The sequence below is a fragment of the Budorcas taxicolor genome, chromosome Y (genome assembly GCF_023091745.1).
Source record: "Budorcas taxicolor isolate Tak-1 chromosome Y, Takin1.1, whole genome shotgun sequence".
NCBI lineage: Eukaryota > Metazoa > Chordata > Mammalia > Artiodactyla > Bovidae > Budorcas > Budorcas taxicolor.
The window spans coordinates 2948585-2974526 of NC_068936.1; the positions used below are offsets into that span (position 1 = coordinate 2948585).

A 25942-nucleotide genomic window follows, 5' to 3' on the forward strand; every position below is an offset into this window, starting at 1 on the left:
AAACCCTTTTTAGAACTCTTCCTTATATTTTCCAGTTACATGTGTCTTACCCTAGTTGAACATGTGAAGATTTCAGTTTTGTATCTTATCTTGCCTTGGACACAAATGTAGTAGCGTTAACAGCTAATTCTTGGCGTGTGTAATTTCCCATTGTATCAAACTAATTGAGTTTCAGTCTTTCTTGACACAGTCTGATGTGCAGGAATTGTCTCATGTATTTCAGTAATTATCAGGTCATAGAGTTATCCTTCCTCTAATCTCGCCAACCATCTAATCTGTGATTATACTTGTGGAAACCTTTTTTTCTTGCGGTCTCCAAGGGCTCTTTCACAGACCTGTGGGGTACAACCCCTCTAAGTATTGGTTCCTGAACATCAGCACACTTGGCTGCCTCTGTAGGTTCTTGGAGTTGAGTCTCCTCCTGGAGTTGAATGTCACCCCTTCTCCACTTCTGGCACAGATAGCTAGCAGTCTCTGTGCACCATTCAAGGAAGCTGGGATCCTGTCTGTAGACCTATGCCAGGAGCAATCTCTCCGTTTCCTCTTCCTTTCTCCTCCTCTTTGTCTCTCCCCACTCTCCCCACTCCTCAATTTATTTAAGTCCTCTAAACTTTCCCAAAATGCTGGAAAGTGATAATCACCAAGGGGTTAGCATCCCTCTCAGAACTGAAGAGGAAGGACTACAGATGATTAAGCTGTAGTGAGTCTATTGTCTCCATTTTAGGTAATTTCCTGAGTGTAAATTCAAATTCAAATAAATTGTGTTTATTTACTCGAAGCTTGATTGGTTTATTTGCACTTTGAATATTTTACTAGGCCTTTCCAGTTAGTTTACTTGGGCCAAAGCACTTTGCTGAGTGTCAGCTTAAACCACTTTTAGTTGTATAAAGAGTGTGTGTGTATTCTGGTCTCAGGTGAAAACTCTGTGTATAAATAAATACGCAGACTATTGCATTCTTATCTCCTTTCTTCGATTTCTGTAGTAAAAAATACGAAATGTTTTAGTTATGTGTTTTTATTGTTGCTGAGTATTATCAACACTGTTACTGTTAGTTGCTGTGAAGTATGCTCCTAAGGAGGACAAGTTGTATTTATTGCCAAATTAAAAGGTTCCAGCAATATGGTCCCTGACTGCTTCCTCTCTTCCATTCTCTGTCCTTCTACTCTACTATTTTCCCTACGAATGTACTCTTTTTGACAACACTGGCCTTGGTTTTCCTGCATCAAGTTCCATTTCTTCCCGATCCAGAGACTGCAAGTGCTGTTCTTCGGGAAATGCTCTTCCCGTAGGCCTGCATGGCTTGCTACCTCCCTTGTTTGAGCTTCACCAATGCTGTTCAAATAACACAACCAAATCTCCAACCCCCTCTCTTTCCTCCTCCTTCAAGGCACTTGAAGTCTCTATCCTCTTCTTCCCTCTCCAGCCTAAATTTCCTAAATTTTCACACACACACACACACACACAGACACACACACACACACACAAACGAAGAGATAATAACCTCAGGGCTTTGCTTCTTAGATTTAACTTGAGTCAGATTCTGTGCCTGCAAATAAAAGATAGTTAATAGTGAGTTGAGTTCTTTCAGGAGCTTCCTCTGTTTTTCTATTGATACCTCTATATTTTGTTCACACAATGACACTTTGTTTTCTTTGCGAATATATTGAAGATCTGTCAACATTACTATTTTGTTACTACCCTTTGTGAATTTCCTTGTCTGCTGTGCTTGTTCTTTTGGGAAAAATTTATTATTTTATTAATGTTGCCAAACATTGTAAGTAAAATTAGTATTTGTAGAAATAATTTTTAAAAAATTATTTCTGCTGTCTTTTTACAAATAACATGGCATATTTTTATTTTTTTAAATAATCGTATTGGTGTTGGCCAGTTCTGAACTTCTAAATAGTGATGTGTAAATGGGCTTTCTTGTTCTGAGTACCATCAAAAGCAATGAGTATCTGGCTTAATAAATTTCCGTTTCTGTTTTTAGATCTTGAAGAGAATTGTTTGATTGGATAGTTTACAACATTTGTTGAGACATTTACTTTTCTTTCGTTCTCCGTTCGTTCCTTTCTTTTTCTTGCTTTGTTCCCTTGTCTCTCTTCCTCTTTCTTTCCTTCCCTTTCTTTCTCCAGGTTTTTGCTTGACTGGACCTTTCCTGAAACAAATGTAATTCCACTCAGAGTTGAATATTATCCTCTCAGAATCCCATAATTAACCTCCTTGTCCCCTTATTAGATTTGCCACAGTTGTATCAATGTTTCTGATTTTCTTTTTCCAAGAAGCAGCTCTTGCTTTATTATCCCAACAAGGTTTATTTTTGTTGTTTTCTATTTTTGTTTCAATTCATATATACTTTCTACATTCTTTAGGATTTTTTCCTTTGTAACTTTGTATTTTAGAAGCTTTCTTTACAATTTTTTTCTCTGTTAATGTATTAAATTTACAGTCTTGAATTTCAGATGTATATCAGAGTGATTTAGTTATGCAGATACGTATCTATTCTTTGGTAGGTTCTTTTCCATTATAGGTTATTACATGATACTGAGGATTTCTTTTTTTTTTTTTTTTCCTCATAGATGGTTTAGGGATTGACCTATCTTTATTTGGCAATTTTGTCTGAATCCCAAATATTTTTATGTATACATGGTTTTTAATTAAAATTTCATTGTCTAAGATTTTTGGCAAGTTGATTCCAAAGATTTCACTATTTTCAGGCTGAATGTTTTAATTTATCGTTTGCTGAGAATTAAGTTTTCCTTGGAGCTCTGAGGGTATGTGTGTGTATACACTGACATGTCTATACACACATCCTTTTCAGATTCCTACATGTTTTAAGATATGTAAATGTAGTTTCAAAGATATTTTCTATTTGTATGGTGAAAACATAAAATGTTTTAATTTTAGATATTTGTTCTGCCAAATGAATATAGTATAGAGAGTAAGGTATAAAACTATATTCCTTTGAGAATTATCCTTACTAACAGAACTTGGCAATGTTAAAAAATTATTCATAACACTTCCGAAAGGTGGTAAGGAAAACTTGACTCAAGGTAAGAGTACTACAGTGGGGTATTATAACATGGGAGAGAGATTGAGCTTATGTCTGACTCCAGCAGGGATGCAGCTGGGATTTATAGCTAAGGAACAGGGTGGGTCCATGGGATTACAAACAGAGATGGGAGACTGAAAAGCAATGGACAACAATAACAGAATGGGTGTCAGTGGATGGAAACTTATTAAGAGGACTATAAGGGTGAGGGTGGATTCTGGCTCAACTGAGAGGATCATTGCTGAGGCTAGGCAAGGCTGATAAGATATTCAGGTGAGTGAAATGATATTTGATCTAATACTGAGGGTGGTCAAATCAAGGGTGGGCTGTGTTTTCTAAAGTGAAGTAGCAGATTCTGGATTAGATTGGACTAGATGGACAGGCAGCCCTGAATAAAGGCATTGCCCAAAGTTGGCAGTGCATTAATGAACGAGTGCTGCATAACCAATTAGCCAAAACTAGCAGCTTGAAACAATATAGTTTCATACTGCTGGTGAAAGTTGGGAATCCAGGAGTAATTCAGCTGAGTGTTGTGGCTCAGTGTCTCATGAGATTGCCATCCTCTGAAGCCTTGCCATGCGCCGGTGGATTTCCTTCCAAGATGGCTTACTCACATAGCTGTTGAAACCAGTTTGCTTGCTGGCTGTTGGGAGAAAGCCTCGGTTCTTTCACATGGGCCTCTCTAAAGGGCTACGTGAGTGTTCCCAAGATATGACTAAGCTGGCTTCTAGAGTGAGTGATCCAAGAGGATGAGCAAGGAGGCTGCAGTGCCTTTTATGACCTAGTCTCAGACGCTTCATTGTTGATTTCTACAATATTCTAACATGAGAAGTGAGCCACTAAGTCCACCACACATGTGAAGGGGAGAAGGAAGGAACCGTGGACATAGTTTAAAACCGCGTGGTACACAGATGGCCGGAAACTGTTTACATGCTTGTATGTCCAAAATGCATTTTCCTGCCAATGCTTTCAAACGATTTATCTGTTATAGCATTAACTTGAAGTTCAGGACCTTGTCGTCTAAGTCAGGTCCAGCTATGGATCAGGGTCCACGTGTACAGTATCTCAAGTGTTCTGTTGCTCAGTTGTGTCGTATTCTTTGCGACCCCATGGACTGCAGCCCTGCAGGCTCCCCTGTCCGTCAACTCCAGGAGCTTGCTCAGACTCAAGTCCATTGAGTCGATGATGCTATCCAACAATCCCATCCTCTGCTGTCCCCTTCTCCTACCTTCATTTTTTTCCGCATCACGGTCTCTTCCAAAGAGTCAGTTATTTGCATCAGGTAGCCCAAGTGTTGGAGCTTCAGCTTCAGCATCAGTCCTTCGAATGAATATGCAGGAGAGATCTACTTTAGGATTGACTGGTTTGATCTCCTTGCAGTCCAAGAGCCTCTCAAGTCTCCAACACATCAGTTCAAATTATACAAGTGTAGTTCCTGTAGACCTGAGGATGTGTGAGCAAAAGAGATGAGTAAATCTGCTCCCTTTCACAGCCGACATACAGTGGTGGTATGTTGGGGCATAGATAACCTTCATAGACACTCCTGTTCCAGAAAGGGGAGGGGAGATGGGAGTCAATAGTAGCAGTTGTGAAATCCCATGGGTTCTTGTGGGCAATCCTTTGATTAGTATTTAAGGCCTGGAAACTTCCTCGGCTTCAGTCTCTGATTTTTTAACTCTACCCCCTGACGTGATGCCGTTGCGTGAAAGGTGGCTAGTATATGGTTACATGAAACAGTCTCCCTAGCCTGCTTCCTGCTTGTAGAAGGTAGAAGTCCAGAGCTCCTATTTTGTACTATTGCTGGTCCTTGCAGTCCGAGCTGAACTTAAATATGTTATCTTAAAACCTTGGTGTGTCTCCTGATACTCTTACTGGTGTTCATGGCAAAGCACCCCACTCCAAAGCCACAATCACACATGTCTTCATAATAAGGCTTACTCTGTCTTGGTTTTCTGCTGAGATAGCTGAGGGATAACACCCTGAACCTTGGTAGAAGTCTTATTGTGTGACTGAAAGGATCTCGGAGTGACACCCCTAAACTCTTTGGAGGGTATTGGCCTGACTAAATAATGCCATGAGGCATCCCCTTCCAGCTTTCTGAGGCTTACCAAACAATTTTACAGTCACACTCACCTTTAGAACACCTTTGTTTATAAAAAATAATACGAAGAAGAACTGGCCTGTTGGTGGTGTAAAATGTTATATTTAGACCACCTAATCTCAATGCCCTGGATATGATCTTGCTTGAGAGTCATTAACTTTAACATCTTCTGTCGTCTTAAAAGACTGAAAAATTGCCAAATTTTTAGAAAAATTCCCTTCATGTTTTACTACAGGCAGCAAGAAGAGACCAGGAAGCACTTTTGGCTGTTTGGATGGAAATCCTCTGAGATAAGTCAATTAATTAAGTACAGTTTGTCCTCCCAGCACATTAGGTACATTTTCTAGTTTTCATAAACTGCAGGTGTAGTGGACTTTCCTCTTCACACTCCCCAGGCTCTTTCCTCCTGCCTCTCCTTTCTGCCAGGCATTCTAGCTGCACGACTGTGATTCCACTTAGAGCGTGTTTGCTCAGTGAGATAACGGGGAGCGATTCCCTGGCTTCAGTGCTTCTGCTGGCCAGAGACTATGTACCTTTCCCTAAGAACTTCATGTTTTTGCTGTCCAACTTCTATCACCTGGCTAGGTCAGTTGCAATAGCTCATACTCTCAAGCGAACTGGCAGGGATTTCTGCCTGCAAATGTGCAGAAACATACATGTGTACACAGTAACATCGCTGAGAGGAAACTTGTCCATATGCAGAAGTACAAGCTTTCTTTTCCAGGAACATGAATTTTGATAAGCACTCAAATTTCTACGCACACATGTGCACAAACATACACGTGTACACAGTAACATCCCTGAGAGGAAACTTGTCCATATGCAGAAGTACAAGTTTTCTTCTCCAGGAACATGAATTTTGGCAAGCACTCAAATGTCTGCACGCACATGTGCACAAATGTATGGGTGAACACAGTAACATCACTGAGAGGAAACCTGTCCATATGCAGAAGTACAGTTTTCTTTTCCAGGAACATGAATTTTGGTAAGCACTCAAATTTCTGCGCACATGTGCACAAACATATGTGTGTACACAGTAACATCGCTGAGAGGAAACCTGTCCATATGCCGAAGTACAAGCTTTCTTTTTCAGGAACGTGAATTTTGGTAAGCACCCACATTTCTTTGTCCTTGTTTTCTCACTTGCTCATCGATCATGTCATGTTACACTTCTACCTCTGTGCCTTATCCTCAAAGGTTCCAAAACCTTGGCATTTGCTATTGACAGGGACTGGCCTGCAGAGCAGCGGGCAGGGTTGGAAGTTCTTGGCATGAACAGCTGTATAACATGTGCCTGCCTTCTGCATTCTCCCATCACCTTGGACAGCTTCACAGTACCAGTCACGTTGGCCTGATCCATTGCCTGTGCATTCCTTCAGGGGACCAGAAAACAAGGACCTCTGAGCTCAGCTGACTTGAAGAACTGCTTTCTCGGTGTGCCCCTATCTAGGTCATTCCTTGTCAATGTTGTGCCCCTCTTGCTAGCCTACCACCCGTTACAGCCCCCAGCATTCTGAATGAGGCCCCCTGTTCTTCCTATCTGTGTAGCGTTCTGTGTGCACCATCTGCCTGTGCCCCCACGTGCTATCTCCACGTAGCAGGGAAAGGCCAGAAACGCCTGAGCCTCCAAAAGCCCCCAGAGACTGTGACAGGCCTGGGTCTGATGCAAGGTTGTGAAGAAGGTGCACATGGATACAGGGTCTCTTCCGATACCAAGAATGGAACTGGAGGCCATAAAAGTAAGGTGGCATCCCTACACATCTTCCTTTGTGTTTAACACTACCCATGCACATGGAGTCCCCCAACGGATGATGCCCTGGGAAACCTGCAGTTTCTGGGCCCAGAGCTAATGCCTCCGTTGGACAGAAAGCAGTGTTACTATCTGAAATGGACCAAGAGGGCTTGAACCACCCATGCCTCAGTGATTTGCTAAATGCCAAGGCTCTGTTTCAGTTGCTCTCATTAGGCCCAGGTCGGACTCCCTACAGTCATGCATCCCTGCTTCCCTACACAGCACCTGTTGCCAAGGCAGCCAGTGCCCGGTTGGGCCCAGGGACATCCAAGACAGTCACCTGGAAGGCAGCATCCCTCTGAGTGTCACCTGGGTGCAGATCCCCTACAACACAATCAGAGACTCTGCTTGAGCAAGACTACCAGAATCCTCCTTCAGGTGCAGACGTGCACCTTTGCCCTTCAGGCCCCCAAAGCCAGGGGCAAGACCCCAAAGAAAAGAAGGAATTCATGTCAGAACTTTCAGCGTGGACCATGGGGTATCTTTGGCAGGACCGCTACTGCCTAGAGTCTGGACCCTGAAAACCAGCAGGCCCTGAACTGTGCCAGGGGCTTCTCTGTCTCCCTCTCCTGGGGTCCCTTGGGACATGCAGTTTACCCACCGCCCTTGTCTTTTCTCTGTTCCCTCCCTCACAGGCATATCCCGGCATAGGGTCACACAGGTAAGCCCACTTGCGCTTTCCTCGCCTTTGGGCACTGCCAGGGAGGCAGGCTGGAAGTGCCTGGAGGCATGCCACGCTCACAGCATGTCTCTCCTAGGATGCCTGTGGTTTTGCAGATACAGCATACTTTAGCACATCTCATGTTTTGTGTCATACCGTGCCAGTGTGTGCCACCCTCAGGGAGGGCGTGTGCTGGCTGCTGGGCTGATCTGGGGCAGCACTGGCCCAGGACCTTCCCAGTTCTCCTTGTCACATGTGTGTGGAACAAGTCTCCAGTGCAGCAGGCAATCTGTGACTCTTTCTCCTTCAGCTCTCTGCCCATCTCGGCAGGACCTTAGCCTCACCATCCCGGGTCTTGCCATAGGCACGTCCATCATTTCCAGAGGCCAGCCTGTGGCCCCACACACTGAGGGCTCCACAGGCAGTGGTTTCAAAGCCCCACCCCACGTGATTTGCTCTGTGTGAATCCTTAGACCGTGAAACCCTTTTCCTGATCCAAACACACACAACAACACGGTAGAACTGATGAGCATGTTTTGTATCTGGTCTAATTGCAGATATCTGGAGCCACAGTCTGGAGTTATCACTGGCCATCCTTTCCTCGTTCCCATCCTGGGCAGGGTCAATGCAGAGATACGGCGACTGACCACCTTCAGCCTGGTCGCCTCATGATTCCTCTTCTGGTTGCTCAGCACCTCCTCTCCTGCCGCCTTCATCTCTGCCTCTGCCCTGGGCTGGACACACACACACAAACACACAGGCAGCACAAATAAGCACGTGTGTATACACACACACGCTCAGCACGGGGACACAAATGCAAATAACGAACATAGGTGTTTCAGGAGGTGAAGGCGACCGAGGCCAGCAATGGCGGAGATGGCGACAGTAGGTACCATGTCCTGCCCTTGGGGCTCCCTGTTCACCTTCTCCACGAATTCTTCCGTATTTCCCAAGGCAGCCTGAAGCCGCTTCCAGCGCAGCATGTGTGGTGGTGCTGAGCCACCAAGTGGTGGATGTGGAATTTCACAGAAGATCCCAAAGTCAGCACACAGGTGCACTGGGACCCCGGAGAGGACGCCCTTGCAATTTTAGGCCTTCCCAGGGTAAGGGGCGGGAGTGTAAGGCACAGGCAATCTCAAACTCAGTGAGCAACAGGAGGCCAGGAGATGGAAGGACCCATGGAAGGATGATTCTGACAAAGGAACTTAATTCACCCTGCCTCTAATAGTATCACCTAGCACTCTCAACTCTGCAACCACAACTGATTTGAGGGGACTTGCTTCACTCACAGACACACTGAATCCCCAAGCCCCCAGTCTCAGCAGGCCACTTGCTACATGCGTGGCCCAAATTCAGACTCCGCAGCCAGCGTGCATGAGACTGAGCAAGCCCATTTGGGAAAGGACAGTGTCCCGGCTAGCACAAGGCTGTCCCTTCATGGCCCACCTCCAGACCCCTTCACCACACGTGTTTCTGTCATGGAAAAATCTTCTCTCCTGGGGTAGTCCTTCAGGAGATCATCCCACTGATCTTCGCTGATAATCTGCTGGCAACACTTTGCTGCTGAGCAAGCTTATCCCTGGGCTGACCAGGATCTGAACCCTCACACGAGCAGCCAAGAACTCCAACAACAATCATCAACTGTATGCAGGACCAAAACAATACCACCTCAGCAATCCTGTTTGATTCTGGGCAGTTGTGGCCTGACAACCAGTTGAGAAAGTTAAGGCTCCTGGTGTCCAGCCTGCAGCTGGTGCTCCCTGTTCAAAGTCCCAGAACCAACGGACTGGAGTGGAACGATGTCCCCTATACCCTGCAGGAAGAGAGGGGAGATGGGTGTGGATCCCAGAGGTGGATCATCCACACCCCTGCACACCCACAATCATCATTCCCGGACTCATGTGTTACCAGTGATGTCAAGGTAATACTCCTTTATGATCACTCTTTTCAAGAAATAGGGGTGGTCTCGAAAGGAAAAGATCAGCTTGCTGCATGACCGTGGACGGCTCGCACCTGTACCTGCTAGGACAGGGAGGAGGGAAAAGGTGCAAGCTTCTAGGGTCCTCAGCTTGCCTCCCAGGCAGGCATTAACAGCTTCCACGAAGCCTCTCCAAACTCTCACAGTGTAGGACATGGATAACATGGTCCTCCCACACCCCACCAAGTCCCATGCCCAGCTGTCCTCAGTCTCCCTCACTGACATTCAAGTCGATCATGTAGCTGAGAAAGTCTTTATCTTGGTCGCTGATCATGACAGGAACTTGAGGGTGGTTCATAATCTGCTTGAGGTCAAGGAGCCATTTACGCCACATGCTGGGCCCAGAAGAGCCAGGCGCATCAGCCCTAGTCTGGGGTGGAAGAAGGACACGGGAAGAGGCATCTTCAAGGATGCTGGGCACTTCTGCTTACCCAGCCACTACTGATGAGCTCAGGCCCTGCCATACCATCAGACAAGCTCATGGCTCTGTGTTCCTGGTGGTGTTCTGTATCTGAGGTGGTCTGCATTCCCCAGGCAGGGGCTGTTTCTGATAGCTATTATTTCCCAGACCTGTGTATGCTGGGTAGTGGCATGTCACTGCCTACATGGTAGGACTAACAATCGTTGTGACAAACCATGTCTGAAAGCAAAGGGGTTGGGGTTGGCTAGTGTATGTCTACATATGTTCTGTGGGTGTGTGTGTGTGTGTGTGTGCGTGTGTGTGTGTGACTCCCATATCTCAGTTATTTAAGGAATCATTCACCTTGACAACAATAACTGTCAGCTAAGGCGGCTCTGGTGTACTGTCTCTGGTCATTTCTGACTTAGAGGCTGTTCCTCCTCAGATGCAGGCCTGAAGTAGACACACAGGGTCATGGCTGCGACACTTACAGGTGTGGCCCTGCCCGGACTCTACTCAGCTGTGCCTTTGGAGCCTGCCAATTGCCCAGTACCACACTTCCTTCAGGGTCCACCATCCTGCCCCCTCGCCTCCACCCCTCCTCCTGCTCCTGCCTCTGCACCTCCCCCTCCTCCTGAGCAGCGGACCACAAGGAGTAGCAGGAAGGATACCACGTTGGCCCAGAAGCCAGGGATGCCCTGGATGATGGCACTCTTCTGAGCCAAGTCCCGCTTCCTCCTCTCATGGCTCTTGCACATGAACCAAACGTAGGCCCTGTAGGTTTTCTCAGGCTCAGAGCTCAGTTCCACTTGCAGGGTCGCCAGTGCCTGCATCACATCTAGTGCCGGGAGCTCACTCGGGCCTCCAGGCCTTTCCTGGCACTGCTCCTCCACCGTCTTCTCCTCCAGCTCCAGGGAGGACCCCTGTCGCTGTTACTCATGCGGCACAACCTCCACATCCTCAGTGATGTCCTCTGGAAGCAGCTGGAAACCCCGTCTGATCCCTGCCACGACTCCGTCCACCTGGGCCTCGCCGTCCTCTCCTGCCTCCACTCTGAAGAGGGTGGCATCTTTGCCTGGCGTGGCCACTGGTGGCTGCAACGTCCCAGCCATGCGCAGCATCACCAGGACAGGCCACGGGGCCCCATCCCCCTGAGCACCTAAGGAGCTCACAGCTAAGGAGGTCTGGGGTCCCAGGACGCTCCCGCATTCCTCTCACGCTCCTCTTGGCTCTGGCCATGACCCCAGCCTGGGTCAGACGCTAAGGGACAGGACATAATAGCACCACAGCAAGTGGTGAGCAATGGCGGCCCAGGGTGCAGTAATCCTGTGGGGCCCACTAGCGTTTTTGCTGTGGGGAGTGTGGGGCATGGTTCAGAGGCTATGGCTCACGTGTGTGTGGGGGGGGGGCAGTGGGTGGCCTGAACTATAGAAACGGACGGTGGCAGCCCAGGACAGGGTGAACAGGCCCTGGGACATCAGCCATACAGGCGGGGCCCTAGGCTGTGAGCCACGCACAGGCAGCTGACCCAAATCTAGATCAGTGGCCGAGAGGGTGGTGGACAGCACACGATGGACACGCCCCTAGACCGGATGGCATCTTCCGTGGTTCCTGGGATCCAGCTCCACTACGTGGCCAGACTCTGATCCAGAGAGCTAGCAGGTTTTGCATCTGCCGCTACCTCAGGCACTGTCATTGATCTGGTTCTGGAAATTCCAGCCACGGTTTCCTGATCCACAATCCAAACAGCACACTCCTGTGTCCCACAGGACCTTCAATATCTGGGAGCTCTCCCTGAGTATCCAGAGGATACACAGGGGTGCCAAGTGGCTGGATACTTTTCTCCATGGGACAGACAGACTGTTGCTGGCCGGATGCTAGGGGAGTAGGGAGAAACCCCACCGTTTGCCACGTTGATCTCCATTGTTCAGGGACACCAGGACCCTAGGGTATAGAGCTCTCTCTTTGTCTCTTTGTCTCTGCTTTGGCATAGCACTGTTTGGAGCAATCCTTCCTTGTGTGTTCCAGGGCTGGTGTCTGTGTGTCTCCTTCTCTTTAAGTGGTGCTGTTGCCATTTGCCACTCTATGGACACCAGCGCTTATAGGAGAAGCTTATCCTTGGAGTGAAGGCAAGCCCTTCTCCTCCTGAGTGAGTTGCACCGACGGGAGATCAGTTATTTTTTCCACAGGTTTCGAGAGTGCTTTCTCCATCTTGAAAGCCAACAGTGGGCAGTCCCTGCTGAACCGCAGAAGGGGTCGGGTAACCCTCCCTCCCTCACTGGACAGACATGAACCTGCACAGGCCTGAGGTGGCTTGGCCACACTTTTCACAGAGGGAGAAATGGGGCATGCTCTGCTGGCATGAGGAAGCTCCCTGAACCTTGTTCAAATTCCTGCCAGTGAGTCGCTAAGGACAACTCCCTGTTAAGTTCCGTGACTCACTGGTGCGGGAGACATGTACGTCTGCCCATTTACCCTATCGAGGCCCTTTCAGGTGGTTCTGTTCTCCATCTGAGAACACGTACCAGCCTGCCCAGTTACCCAATCCTGTGGGGCGGGGGGCAGCAACAGGAACAATCTAAGCCATCCATCGTATAGTCGTGACCCCCTATATATGCTTTCTGCAAAGAGTACAAAGAGTGATGTTTCAGACTGGAAGACTATGCAGGTAGCAAGTGCCTATGCTGCGGTGCTGGTCCATTTCTGAAACCTCACATAAACGGCAAGTGTTGCTCATGCTCACGGTACGGTCAGGGAAAGAATTCCCAGTGTTCGAGAAGGATGGAAAGGCCTTTGTAGCTGCATGTCCAAAGGGCTGTGGGGTCACCCGCTGTGGCTTCTGTGTCTGGCATTGCAGCCTGTTCTGTGTCTTGGCTCCTCTGCACTCTCCCTGGTGGCCCCCAGTCAATTTCTTCCTGCCTCTCCTTTCTGCCAGGCTTCCTGGGTGCACCACTGTGATTCCACTTAGAAACTGCTCACTCAGTGAGATAACAGGCATTGGTACCCTGGCTCCAGTGCTTCTCATGGCCTGAGTATGTACCTTTCCCTATGGCTTTCATGTTTTCGCTATCCAACTTCCATCACCTGGCTGGGTCAGTTCCGACACTTCATATTCACAAGCGTACTGTCAGGCAATTTTGTGCACACACATGCACACACATGCGTGTGTACACACTAATATCCCTGACAGGAAACTTGCAGATATGCAGAAGTACAAGCTTTCTTCTCCAGGAACATGAGTTTTGGTAACCACCCGAGTTTCTCTGTCCTGGTTATTTTCTTTCACATGCTCATCGATCATGTCAGGTTGCACTTCTAACTCTGTGATTTAGCCTCAAAGGCTACAAAATTTTGGCATTTTTCTCCTGACAGGGACCGATCTGCAGAGAATTGGGCAGGTTGGAAACGCTCGCCCTGGACAGCTGAGTGACAGGCACCTGCGTTCTGCATTCTCCCATCACCTTGGACAGCTTCCCAGTACCAGTCAGGCTATTCTGATCCATTGTCTGTGCAATCCTTCAGGGCACCAGAAAACAAGGACGTCTGGGCTCAGCTGACTTGGAGAACTGTCTTCTTGGTGTGCACCTATCTAGGTCATTCCTGGTCAAATCCGTGTCCCTTTTGCTAGCCTACCACCCCTCAGGGCCCACAACATTCTGAGTGAGGCCCCCTGTTCTTTCTATCTGTGTAGCTTTCGATGTGCACCTGTCTACCTGTGCTTCCAAGTGCTATCTCCCTTTAGCAGGAAGAGGCCAAAGAGATGTCCGAGCCTCCGAGGGCCCCCAGGGACTGTGATGGGCCTGTGTGTGATCCAGTGCTGTGAGGATTCGTGTGTATGTTTGGCAAAACCAATACAAATATTGTAAAGTAAAATAAATAAAAAATATAAGAATTAAAAAGAAAAAACCAAATTCTTCCCTTAGATGAAGATTGTTTACAACCCAGTGTGTGTCCATTGGCTGGACATGGTCCTTGGAATTTCGCTGATGCGTTTGGACCCTAAACTTCAAAATGATGGCAGAAGGTAGAAAGACATTTAGACGTTGTTCTGCGAAAGCAAGGAGAAAGGCACTACTGCCAAAAAGATGACTAAGAGGGAACAATAATAGTCTTCTATCATTGGAAAAATATAATGGTCCCAGGGAGAGTATTTAGATAATATAAAAAGGATCCTTGGGAAGGAAAATTCAGACTCTCAGGAACATTTTCTACATCAGGACTTGTGAAATAGTGTTCCAAAAAAAGAGGCAGAAACTGTCTTCACTGAAACATGGAAAGTCAACTGAAAATTGAATATGATAAGAACTCCAGCTGGGCATCGCCAATCTACTTCTTAAAGATGAGTTTGCCAAGATGTAGATTTAAGAAAGATCTTGAACTGTAGGCCAAGAGCGAACAAGCTATTGCTGCAGGGAAAACATAGATACGTCTCATTAAGTATAATGGTAAGTAATGTAAGCTAGACACAGGGATGCATACTGTATGATTCCGTTCATGTAAAGGTCCAAAAGAGACCAAACTAATCTATGCGTTGAAAGTCAGATATCCTAGTTATCTTTGGAGTGCGGTGATTGGGAGAGACACAAGAGAGTTTTCAGGGTTGCCGGTGATGTTCTGTTTCTTGATTTGGATGCTAATTACGTGGATGTGTTTAGTTGGTGAGTATCCATGGAACTGTACACTCCTGACTTATGTATTTTTCCATATGTATATTGATAACAAAAAGTTATAAAGCTTTTAAAAATATAAATACATAACCATGTATTGAGGAAGGAGCACATAGATAAAGGGCCACTTCTGATACAAGGCGTGCAACCTGAGGCCATAAAGATAAGGTGGCATTTCCACACGTAGTCCCTTGTGTTTATGACTACCCTGACCCACGGAATCCCCCAACAGATGATGACCTGGGAAACCTGCCCTTACTGGGCCCACAGATCAAGCCTCCCTTGGGCAGATAGCAGTTTTTCTATCTCAAAAACAACAAGAGGGCTTGATTCCATCCACCCTCACTGATTTGCTAAATGTGAATACTCTCTTTCAGTTGGTCTCATTAGGCCCAGGTAGGACTCCTTACAGTCAGGCATCCCTGCTTACCTACAGAGCCCGTGTGCCTAGGAAGCCAGTCCTCGGTTGGGCACAGGGATATCGAAGACGGTCAGCCAGGACGCAGCTTCCCTCTGAGTTTCCGATGGTGCAAATCCCCTCTGAAAACACCAGACAGCCTGCTCCAGCAAGACTGCTAGAATCCTCTCTCAGGTGCAGACACACACCTTTGCCCCTCAGGCCCCAAAAGCCACAGGCAAGGCCCAGATGACAGAAGGAATTTACGTCAGGGCTTCCAGCATGAGCCATGGGGTATCTTGGGCAGGACTTTCCCTAGACCCTGAAAACCAGCAGGCCCTGAACTGCCCCCAGGGGCTTCCCTGTCTCCCGCTCTCCTGAGGTCCCTTGGGACATGCAATGAGCCCACCATCCTTGCTTCCTCCCTGTTCCCTCCCTCATAGGCACACCCCGGCAGAGGAACACACGCGTACACCAACACCTGCACTTTCTTCGCCTTTCTGCACTACCAGGAGACTGGAAGTGCCTGGAGGCATGCCACGCTCACACCTTGTCTCTCTTAGGATGCCTGTGGTTTTGCACGGACAACCTACCTTATTAGCATGTCTTGCATTTTCTGTCGCATCGTGCCAGTGTGTGCCACCCTCATGGAGAGAGCGTGCTGGCTGATGGGCTGATCCTGGGCAGCCCTGGTCCAGGACTTTCCCAGGTCTCCTTTTTACGTGTGTGGAACAAGTCTCCAGTGCAGCAGGCAATCTGTGTCTCTTTCTCCTTCAGGTCTCTTCCTTCTCAGCAAGACCTTAGCCTCCTCAACCATCCCAGGTCCTCTGTATCCACATCCACCATTTCCGCATGCTGGCTCATGTCCGCACAGACTGTGGGCTCCACAGGTGGTGGTTTGAAATCCCCACACCACTTGATTTGCCCTGGGTGAATCCAGAGACCATGCACCCGCTCTTCCTGGTCCAAACACATACTACAACACGGGAGAAATGGTGAGCGTGTTTCTGTATTTCCTCTAATTCCAGATGTCTGGAGCCAAGTTCCTGTGTTACTACTGGCCATCCTTTCCTCATTCCCATCCTGGACAGGGTCACTGCGGAGATACAGTGAGCAACCACCCTCAGACTTGTGATGCCTTGTGTCTCCTCTTCTGGTTGCTTGGCATCTCCTCTCTTGTTGCCTTCATCTCTGCTTTTTCCCTGGACCAGACACACACACACACACACACATACACACATAAACACAGGCAACACAAGCATACATGTGTATACAATTACAGGCTTGATACAGAGACACAAACGTGTACAGGGAACACAGGTGTTTCAGGAGCTGAAGGCACCATGTCCAGCACTGTTGGCGATGGCGTCAGTAGGCACCACGTCCTGCCCTTGGAGCTCCCTGTCCACCTCCTCCCTGAGCACTTCCGTATTTTCCGAAGGCAGCCTGAAGCAGCTTCCAGCGCAGCATGTGTGGCTGTGGAGAGACGCCGATTGGTGGATGTGTAAATTCACAGAAGATCCCAAGGTCAGCACACAGGTGCCCTGGGACACCGGACAGGACGCCCTTTCAATGATAGGCTTTCCCAGGGTAAGGGGTGGGAGTGTAAGGCACAGGCATTCTTAAACTCATTGACTAACAGGAGGCTGGGGGATGGCTTGACACATGGAAAGAAGATTCTGACAAAGATACTTAATTCATCCTGTTTCTAGTAGTATCACCTGGACTCCCGCACTGAGGAAGACTTGCTTCACTTGGACACACCGAGTTCCAAAGCCCCCAGTCTCAGCAGGTCATGTGCTACATGCAGGACCCAAAGCCTGGCTCTGCAGCCAGCTTGCATGAGTCTGAGCATCCCCATTTGGGAAAGGACAGTGTCCTGGCCACGACACGGCTGTCCCTTCAGGGCCCGCCTCCAGACACCCTCCCCGCATGTGTCTCTGTCAGTTACCGCTCGGAGCAGAACTTTCCTTCCTCGGGTAATATGTCACAGGATTGTCCCACATGTCTTGACCAATGATCTGCTGGCAACACAAGCAAGGTCAGCCCAGGGCTGACCAGGCCCAAACACTCTCGTGAGCATCCAAGAACTCCAACATCAGTCATCAACTGTATGCAGGCCCAAAGCAACTCCACCTCAGCAATCCTGTTCGATCCTGGGCAGTTGTGGCCTGACAACCAGTTGAGAAATTTAAGACTCCTGATATACAGCCTGCAGCTGGGTGCTCCTCATTCAAAGTCCAAGAACCAGTGGAGTGGCGTGGAATAACGCGCCCTATACCCTGCAGAAAGACAGGGAACACAGGGGTGGATTCCGCAGGTGGATCATCCATCCCCTAACACACCTACACCTCCATGAAGCCATGTCTTACCAGTGATGTCAAGGTAATACTCCTTAATGATCACCATGTTCCAGAAGTAGGCGTTGTCCCCAAAGGAAATGATCACCTTGCCGTTGGACCTTGGATGGCTCTGCACCTGCACCTTCTAGGACAGGGATGAGGGTAAAGGTACAAGCTTCTAGGTGCCTCAGCTTGCCTCCCAGGCAGGCATTAACAGTTTCCACAAAACCTCTGCACATTCTCACATCACATGAACATAGATAACATGATCCCCCCAACTCCCCACCAAGTCCCGTACACGCATGCCCTCATTCTCCCTCACTGACCTTCAAGTCAATCTTGTAGTTAAGAAAGTCTTTATCTTGGTCGCTGATCATGACAGAAACGTGAGCGTGGTTCATAATCTGCTTGAGGTCAAGGAGCCATGCAGGCCACATGCTGGGCCTACTGAGGTTGAAATCACGAGTTTGCATTCTGCTTTTACTAAGAATTGAATTAGGACAGGTGCACTAGTTAGTTTGTGCTCTGCAACATACATTACAACTCTAGAGCATAAGTATCACAACCAAGTGCGTCTGCGCTCCGGACCTGGCATGCGGTAACGACTGAAAATGCAAGAAGCTTTTCACAATCACTGACCCTGGAGTTGAAACCGCTGCTGCTGCTGCTGCTGCTAAGTCACTTCAGTCGTGTCCGACTCTGTGTGACCGCATAGATAGCAGCCCACCAGGCTCCCCTATCCCTGGGATTCTCGGGGCAAGAATACTGGAGTGCGTTGCCACTTCCTTCTCCAATGCGTGCATGCATGCTAAGTCGCTTTAGTCTTATCCGACTCCGTGCGAACCTACGGACGGTAGCCCACGACGCCCCTCTGTCCACGGGATTCTCCAGGCAAGAATATTGGGGTGGGTTGCCATTCCCTTCTCTTATGTCAAACCACACATGCCACAAGCACTGAGCTTGCCCTCTGGAATACGCGCTTGTCAATACTGAGGCCGCCATCTAGAGGACGCTCGCCGGAACTACTTAAGTTTCCAATCTGGATCACCCTTTCCTGCCGCAATTGAGACTGTTAACAAGCTTTAGAACCAGTGCATTGCTGTCACTGAGACTGCACAGTAGAGCATACATCCCATCACTCCTAAACCCGGGCTCTTTAGGATATGGCCTGCCACTACTGAGCCTGTCCTTAAAACATGCCTGTTGTAAGGACACATACACTTCTGGTGTATTACACTCTGGATTCTGCATCCCTGCACTACTGAAATTGCCTTCCAGAGCAAGAGTTCATCACCGGCTGAACTTTCACTCTGAAGCATAAATATCACAACCATTAGCTTGTTGCTTTATAGGTAAGTCAGGCCACTACTCAACCTGCACTGTAGTTCAGGCGTGCCTGAACAATTACTGAACTTGCACTCTGAAGTTTGCTTCTGGACACAACTGAGCCAGCACTCCTGTAGACAGAGTGAGTTTAAACACTGGAGGACATGCTACGCCTCTACTGAGCATGAGCTCAAGTGCAGGCATCCGGGCTCTGGTGAGAACATGCTCTAGTTGCACACATGCCACAGTAACTGAACGTGCAGCTGGGGGTACAGATCTCATGACTACAGAGTGAGCACATTTCATCATGGGTTTTGCACTACTGAGGTTTACTCAGAAGCATACCTCCCATCATGACTGCGTGTGCCTTCAAGAGCCAATGTTCTGACCCACTGAGACTGCGCTGTAGAGTAAGAATGCCTGAACTACACGACTGCACACTGAATCATGCAGCCCAGCAGTATAAATCCTAGCACTACAGCACACGTGTCACTTCTGAGTCCTTACACTAAGCAAGCATGGCACAGCTAGTGGGCATGTGGTCTAGAGCATATGTGTGGCCATTGCTAATTTCACACTCGGAAGCCTGTGTCTTGCCACTTGGAAGCCCAGGCCCCCAAATATTCATGTTTCAGCTACTGATTTTGCACCCTGGTACACTCCTTTATCACGCTGAGCCTGCGTTATAGAGCATGAGTTCCACTACTACTAATCTTGCTCGATGGCCTGTGTGCTTAAACCTGTGAGCCTACACTCTGCAGCTGAAAATTGCCAATGACTTGGCTTGCCCTCTGTTGCATATTTTCCCCACTCTTCTTCCTGCACTCTAGAGCAGGTGTCCCAACTACTGAGGTTGCACTCTGGAGGACCTACTCCAGGAGGCTGCTTTCTAAAACCCATATCCTACCCACGAGTGAACCGTCATTCTAGATCAACTGTGTGACCACTAGTGACCTTGAATTCTGAAGAATAAAGTCACTTCCTTGAGGTATTGCTCGAGAAGGTGCGTGCAACAATTACCCCAGTGACATTTTATACCAGCCATTTTGCTGCTAGTCACCCAGCACTCTAGACTGTGCAAGCTGTGAGTAGTGTACCTGTATATCTATGGATGATGTTGCCACCACTACAGACCTGGTGTGTACTTCATATTTCCTGCCTCAATTGATCATGCATCACAATACACATATGCCACAACCCTTGCGCTTGCTCTGTTGAGGGCTTGTCTTCCCCCTACTGAGCTTGTGTGGCAGAGCAGGTATATCACATTTTCTGAATTTGATCTCTGGATATGCAACCAAAAATAAAAACCCAGCTTTCAAGAGAACATGTCCCTCAGCAGTCTGCACTCTTGAGCAAGGGCACTGCAACTCCTGAGACAACACTCTGAAGCACATGTAGAGCAGGCATGCTGCATCTGCTGAACTTAGCTCTTCAGCATGCCTCTCAACAGTGAAACACGCTTTAGGCATACCCCTCTTCATACAGACCCATGATCTAGAGCAGGCATGCTTCAAATACTGAATCTTGGCTTTAGAGAACACGTGCTTCATCTCCTGAGATGGTGCTTTTGCGGATTCTCCCCACCACTACTAAGACTGTGCTCTCGAGCGGGTGTGACACAAACAGTAGGATGGCACTTTGGAGCCTGCATGCATCACCACTGCATCTCAGCTCTAGCCTGGAAGTACTGAAACAGCTTAGCTTGCAATCCGGAGCACACGTTCTGCCACTAGTGTGCTTGCACTTTAGAGCAGGCTGTCTGAAGCCATCCCATTGGCACTGGCAACATGCGTCCAGCCACTGCTGAATGCACACTGGAGCACAGTTCCTGCCACTATTGAGCATGTACTCTACCACAGGATGTCTAAAACTGCTCAGCTCCTTGCGGAGCATACCTCTTTCTACAACTGAACTTGCATTCTACAGGAAATGGTACACAAACACTGACCTTGTGCTCTAGAATTGGCACACCATACATAATTTTCTTAACATTTGAAGCATATGTCTGGCCAACACTAAATCCACGCTTTAGATCAGCTGTGCTAAAATCACTGAGCTTGCCCTCAAGAGTATATCTGAACTCCCATGTTATAGCACACCTACTACCACTGTGGATTCTGTGCTCTAAAACTCTCGTGAGATGAGAGAACAAGATGGTGGAGCTGTAGGTGGATGTGGAGTACTTCTCTCCATGGATACATCAGGCATACATCTTCAGGCACAGAAGAGTAATCAGAACATCAGCTGAAAGCAGACAGGAGTACCTGACAAGTGGAAAAGAATATATAGAACCACGCAAAACTCAGTAGGATGAAAGAACTGGGGGGAAATCAGGAGGGTTAGTAGGACTGGATCTGCCCTGAGTGGGTGAAGGCACTGAAGCTGAGGTCCAATCCCACATTGGGTCAATCGTCTGAATCATAGAATACACATTTAAAGCTGAGAGTGAAACAGCTGATCTGTGGAAAGCTAGGTGCAATGAGAATCAGAGGGTCCTTGCTGCAGCCGTCCATACCCTGTACAAGGGCATCTGTCCCCTGAAAGGCCCCGTGGCTGGGAGCTGCAGTTTAAGGACTTTGCGGCAATTCACGGGGAGGGCTGCTGTTTACTGGGGAGAGATGGAGAGAGGGGGTGTGAAGGAGGACACTGTGGTAGGGTATGCCTGTGGAGGAAAGCCTGGCAGCCATGAAAGCAAGGCAATAACGCCGAGTCACATGTAGGGGGTGGAGCAATCACCATAGCCTCTCTCTCCCCACATGCTAGCCTCACCAGTTACTACAATAGTGAGGCTGACCCATCAAATGCTGAACACACTGAAATGCACAGCAGGACACCACCCAGCGTCCTCCTTTAAGTGCCTGATGCACCATACTAGAGTAGAATCCCACTTAGGATGCTCCTTTAAGTGTCAAATGCACTGATTTACACAGTAGGACCCCAGCCAGGAAATTCTCTCTATGTGCTGACACATGGAACGACAGAGAAGGATCCCAGGCAAGGAAGCCTTCTGAATGGCTGAATAGGTGGAACTAGGGAGAAGACTGGCCAAAGAGGCCTTCTTCTCACCAGAAAGAAGAGCTCAAAAAAAAAAAAAAAAAGACTCTGACAGGGCCATAACTCCTGCGGTGTAGTCAGTCTGTGTCCCTGCACCCTGCCCATTTGACACCACCTGGGTCCCTCAAAGCCAAGCAGCTGCTCCACCTTCACAGTTAACTCTCATTGGAAAAAAAAACTGCTACAGGTTGAACAAAAAAAAACCTGGCAACTAACTATTTGCACAGGATTGCTTCAGTCCTGTCTAACTCTGTGTGGAACACATTTCACCACTACAGAGAAGAAGCTCTAAAATGCGTATACTGGAACAGCTGATCTTTTTCAGTCTTGTAGCCACTGCTGAGTTTTCCAAATTTGCTTGCATGTTGAGTTCAGCACTTTCATAGCACTATCTATTGGGATTTGAAATCACTCAACTGGAGTTCTCTATCTCCATTAGCTTTGTTTCTCTTGATGCTTCTTGCGGCCCACTTGACCTCACATTCCAGGATGTTTGGCTCTAGGTGAGTGATTACATCATCATGATTATCTGGATCATGGAGATCTCTTCTGCATAGTTCTTCAATCTTTGCTGTATAGATTGTTGCTACCTCTTCTTAATATCTTCTGCTTCTGTTCAGTCCATACAATCTCTGTCCTTTATTGTGTCCACCTTTGCATGCAATGTTCCCTTGGTATCTCTAATTTTCTTGAAGAGATCTCTAGTCTTTCCCATTCTGTTGTTTTCCTCTATTTTTCGCACTCATCCCCAAGGAAGGCTTTCTTGTCGCTCTTTGCTCTTCTTCGGTACACTGTATTCACATGGGTATATCTTCCCTTTGCTCCTTTGCCTTTTGCTTCTGTTCTTTTCTCAATTATTTGTAAGGCCTCCTCAGACAACCATTTTGCCTTTTTGCGTTCATTTTCTTGGGGATGGTCTTCATCACTGCCTCCTGTACAATTTCATGAACCTCCATATGCAGTTCTTCAAACACTCTATTATACCTAATCCCTTAAATATTTTCTCATGTCCACTGTACCATCATAAGGGATCTGATTTAGGTCAAACCTGAATCATCTAGTGGTCTTCCCTACTGTCATCAACTTAAGTCTAAGTCTATAGCAAATACTGAGCTTCCACTCTGAACCTTCCTTCTTACAAGTATCTGTCCACCATTTTAGAGCACTTTTGCTGCACCTGTTTATCTTCACTCTGAAACACATGTACCGTCACTCCTGAAAGGATGCTCAAGTGCATGCATTTAACTCCTACTGAGCCTACGCTCCACAGTAGTCATGCCGATCTACTAAGCTTGCATTCTGCCGCATGCATCTTTCACTATTTAGACTATGATACTGAGGTCATGTTGCAACTGCATAGTGGCAGTCTCAAGCTTATCTTCTTCGACTTTCAGCTTTTATACCAGCACACGTGTTCTGCCCCTCCTAAGCCCACTTTCTTGAATAGATATGAAACAACTGTTGAGGTTGTATTCTGGAGCATGTCCCTGCTATTTCTGAATGCATTCTTTTTTATTTCTTCATATTTCTTTTAAAAAATGATTTATTTCAATTGGAATAGAATTACTGTGTATTACTGTGATGGTTTTTGACATGTACATCAACATGAATCAGCCACATGGATACATGTGTCCCCCTATCCTGAACACAACTCAAACCTCCCTTGTTACCCCGTGCTTCTGGGTTCTTCCACAGCACAAGAGTTGCATGCATCTTTCGTGCATTGAACTTGCCCTGGTCATCTCTTTTATATATGGTAATGTACCTTCAATGCTATTTTCTCAAATCATCCCACCCTTGAACTCTCCCATTGGGTCTCAGCGTGTGTTCTTTATATGTGGATCTTTTTTACTAGCCTTCATGCAGAATCATTGTTACTGTCTTCCTAAATCCCATTTATACGCATTAATAAACAATATTTGCCTCTTTCTTTCTAACTTTTTTTTTTTACTCTGAATAATAGGCCGCAGGTTGAACTGCCTCACTAAAAGTGACACAAATATATGTTTTTCTGTAGCTAAGCAATATTCTATTTGAATATATAGCACAACTTCCTTATATTTTCATCTGCTGATGTGCATCTAGATTACATCCATGTCATAGCTTTCGTAAAGAGAATTGTAATAAACATTGGGGCACATGTGTCTCTCTTGATTGTAATCCCCTCTGGGTATATGCCAAGAAGGGGGGTTGTTCAGTCATATGACAGTTCCAGTCCAAGTTTCTCAAGGAATCACCAAACTGTTCTGCATACAGGTTGTACCAGTTTGTGTCACCACTAGCAGGGTATTAGGGTTAGCTTTTCTCCACAACCTCCCCAGCATGTCGTGCTTGTAGAATTTCTGGTGATGGCCACTCTGAACAGTGTGATATGACTACACATTAAATTTCAATTTTTGTTTCTCTCATAATGAATGATTTTCAGCATATTTCATGTGTTTGTTAGCCATCTGTATGTCTTCTTTAAAGAAATGTCCGTTGAGGGGTTTACCCCCTTGTAGTGATGCTGTGAAAGTGCTTCACTCGATATGGCAGCAAATTTGGAAAACTCAGCAGTGGCTAAAGGGCTGGAAAAGGTCAGTTTTCATTCCAGTCCCAAAGAAAGGCAGAGCCAAAGAATGCTCAAATCACGGCGCCGTTGCATCCATCTCACGCTAGTAAAGTACTGCTCAAAATTCCCCAAGCCAGGCTTCAGTAATACATGAACCATGAACTTCCAGATGTTCGAGCTGGTTTTACAAAAGGCCGAGGCACCAGAGATCAAAATGCCAACATTAGCGGGATCATTGACAAAACAAGAGAGTTCCAGAATAACATCTATTTCTGCCTTATTGACTAGGCCAAAGTCTTTGACTGTGTGGATCACAATAAACTGTGGAAAATTCTGAAAGAGATGGGGATACCAGACCACCTGACCTGCCTCTTGAGAAACCTATATGCAGGTCAGGAAGCAGCCGTTCGAACAGGACATGGAACCACAGACTGGTCCCAAATAGGAAAACGAGTCCGTCAGGGCTATATATGGTCACTCTGCTTGTTTAATTTATATGCAGAGTATATCACGAGAAGTACTGGGCTGGAAGAAGCACACGCTGGAACAAAGACTGCCAGGAGAAATATCAGTCACCTCAGATATGCAGATGACACCACCCTTATGGCAGAAAGTGAAGAGGAACTAAAAAGCTTCTTGATGAAACTGAAAGAGGAGAGTGAGAATGTTGGCTGAAAGCTCAAAATTCAGAAAACTAAGATCATGGCATCTGGTCGCATGGCTTCATGGGAAATAGATGGGGAAACAGTGGAAACAGTGTCAGATTTTATTTTGGGGGGCTCCAAAATCACTGCAGGTGGTGACTGCAGCCATGAAATTGTAAAAGACGCTTGCCCTATGACAGGAAAGTTATGACCATCCTAGATCGCATATTCAAAAGCAGAGACGTTATTGTGCCAACAAAGTTCCATCTAGTCAAGACTATGGTTTTTCCAATAGTCTTGTTAGGATATGAGAGTTGCACTATGAAGAGAGCTGAGCACTGCAGAATTGATGCTTTTGAACTGTAGTGTTGGAAAAGACTCTTGAGAGTCCCTTGGACTGCAAGGAGGTCCAGCCAGTCCGTTCTAGAGAAGATCATTCCTGGGTGTTCTGTGGAAGAAATGAGGCTAAAGCTGAAACTCCAGTACTTTGGTCACCTCATATGAAGAGTTGACTCACTGGGAAACTCTGAAGCTTGGAGGGATTGGAGGCAGGAGAAGGGGACGACAGAGGATGAGATGGCTGGATGGCATCACTGACTCGATGGACGTGAGTTTGCATGAGCTCCGGGAGTTGGTGATGGTCAGGGAGTCCTGGTGTGCTGCAATTTATGGGGTTTCAAAAAAGTCACACACGACTGAACTGAGCTGAACTGAACTGAACTGAAGCAACTGACAAAGAATTTATCTCAAAAATACACAAACAACTCCTGAACCTCAATTCCAGGAAAATAAATGACCCCATGATAAAATAGGCGACAGGAGTAAACAAACATTTCTCCAAAGACGACATACAGATGGCTAACAAACACATGAAAAGATTCTCAACGTCACTCAGTATCAGAAAAATGCTAATCAAAACGATAATGAGGTACCATTTCACGCCAGTCAGAATGACTGCTATCCAAAAGTCTGC

General features: G+C 47.1%; 1 pseudogene; it reads right to left on the bottom strand.

Moving 5' to 3' along the window:
* Nucleotides 1–9042: 9042 nt before the first annotated feature.
* On the bottom strand, nucleotides 9043–11261 carry LOC128070909 (testis-specific Y-encoded protein 1-like; annotated as a pseudogene).
* Between the last annotated feature and the right edge of the window lie 14681 nt (nucleotides 11262–25942).